The sequence below is a fragment of the Alligator sinensis genome, unplaced genomic scaffold (genome assembly GCF_000455745.1).
Source record: "Alligator sinensis unplaced genomic scaffold, ASM45574v1 scaffold267_1, whole genome shotgun sequence".
Classification (NCBI taxonomy): domain Eukaryota; kingdom Metazoa; phylum Chordata; order Crocodylia; family Alligatoridae; genus Alligator; species Alligator sinensis.
In genome coordinates this window covers 38581-40666 of record NW_005842100.1, presented here as the reverse complement: position 1 = coordinate 40666, position 2086 = coordinate 38581, and the positions used below count along the sequence as shown (strand labels likewise).

General features: G+C 39.6%; 1 protein-coding gene across 2 annotated transcripts in view; it reads right to left on the bottom strand.

Annotated features, from left to right (window-relative positions):
* Window positions 1-2086, bottom strand: part of TDG (thymine DNA glycosylase) — a 21081-nt gene that overhangs the window by 2536 nt on the left and 16459 nt on the right. Inside the window, exon 10 of one of the 2 annotated variants that reach the window (XR_003094225.1) lies at window positions 967-1081. The exons of the other annotated variant lie outside the window; for it this stretch is intronic. The gene's annotated coding sequence lies outside the window, so the exon portion shown is untranslated. The remainder of the gene's footprint in view (window positions 1-966; window positions 1082-2086) is intronic. 2 annotated transcript variants of the gene reach the window in all.

Here is a 2086-nt window from a genome sequence, read left to right as displayed (position 1 = left end):
AAAAAACCCCCCCCCCTACCCCTGATATTTTCCAAGCAATTTTCCCCTCCATTTTCCAACTTTCTCTATTCTGCACCACAGCCCGACATATTTGTTTCTAGTTTGTTTCCTTATTTTCAGTGTTATTTTGTATTAGCTTCAGTTCATGTTAACTTCTTAAAAATATAAAAATTTTGGGGATGGGGCAAAGTAGGGGCTGGAGATCAAAACATAACGGCCTAAGTCTGAGTGGAAGCCGGTAAGTTCATTGCTAATGAAGTAACAATGATTAAATACATTTAAAATCCTCTAATTTTATGTTTGGAAATCGCGTAACCACCCCAAATCCACTATGTTCTTAGTATAAGGGAATAAAAAATGAATTTCAGAGAGCATGAACAGCTTAGAAGGAAGGTGCAAAGGCTGCAATGTATGTAAGAAAGTGACAAGAGGAAATGAATTTTGAGAGACCTTTGAGGAAGCTCTGCAATCATTGTTCTTTTCCCCTTTTTGTGCCAATTCCTTAATTGTAACTTCTGGTGCTATCTTGATTGGTGGTTTATAGCAGTGGTGCTGAACCGAGCTGTAGCCTAGCCCTGACCTGGCTGCATGGGATGGAAAGGGGTGTGGCCCAGCTCTGATCCAACTATGGGGAACAGGGGTGTGGCCAAACCCCAATCTGGCCACATGGGGGGGAGGAGGCATGGCCCAGCTCCAACGCAGCTTGGGGGAGGAGGTGTCTGGCTCCAATCTGTTCCCCAAGGGCTTGGGAATTTGGCAGCAGGGGAGAGGGGGCAGTATTACTAACTACTGCTCCCCTGCCATCAAAATTTCTTGACCTGTGAGGAACCCCACGAGCCAGATGCCATGGCTCTCTGGCCCAGATTTGGCCATGGGCTGGAGGTTGAGCATCCCTGGTATTAACTGTAAATTAGAACTCCCAATTATGGATTAATTATTCTGTGAGAATCCGAGTTCCAATTTTACCTTTTCTTTCACTCATCCCTTGTTCTATTGCTTATAATTTTCCTTAAACTCCCATGGGGCTGAAAGTGTTTTCTGTCAAAGGTCTGCAAGACAAGTGTATTGACCTAGGATGGAGCTGTTAAGAAATTCAAGTCAAGAATGCACTCAAAAACTAGAGAACATCAAAGATTAAGTCTTCCTGAATAATATTAAATGGGCAATTTTAAATGTTCTGCATAGGATTTTTTTTTTTTTTTTTTGGTTTCCTCGTACTCACTTTTGTCCTTTCATAGTATCTAGCAATATTTGGTAGGTTGTTGCCTATCAAAGCTCATATTTCTCTACATCAGTTAGTCTTTAAGATGCCACCTTGCCCTATCTTCTGCCTGATTAAAATTTACATTATTAACTCTGTTCCCATCACTGCAGTAATAAAATTCAGCTTTTGTATTAGCTTTCAAATTAATCAATCTAAGAATTATTTGAGTATAACATCCATCTCTGATACTACGGTAAAATACTATGGTACAATAAATTTTAATACATTCACCTTTGCCAACATTAATATAACTAGATGATCTGAGCTCTATCAATTTCTTATTGTGTGTTTTACCACACATTTGTCAACTATACTTAGTTGCTACCTTCATTTTTATGTTCTATTTCTTTTTCTTATGAAAAGCACTATAATTTTTAGATCAAAACGAATATAAAGATAACAGGTTAATTCAATATTTTACTTGTGAAATTATTATAGTTATTTTACATAAACAACTTGTTTAATCTTCCTTAAAGTCTTTGGACAGGTGTTTGAAGTTGCCGAAAATCTATTTTACTTAAAAACAAATCAGCGGTGAAGAAAATGTGTCTCCCTTCCTCCCCCACAAATAAAACAGGAGGTGCCAATGGCAAGACATGAGGAATTTCTCCTATATCACATATTTAACAATTTCATCGTTTCATAGTCGCTACGGGCTGGAAGGGACCTTACAGATCATCAGGTTCAGCCCCCCCCCCCGCACGTGGGCACAAAAGACTGCTGAAATCAAATGACCACAGCAAGATGGGCATCAAGATTCACAGATATTAGGGGACCTCAACAGATCATCGAGTCTGACCCCCTGCCCTGGGCAGGAAAGAG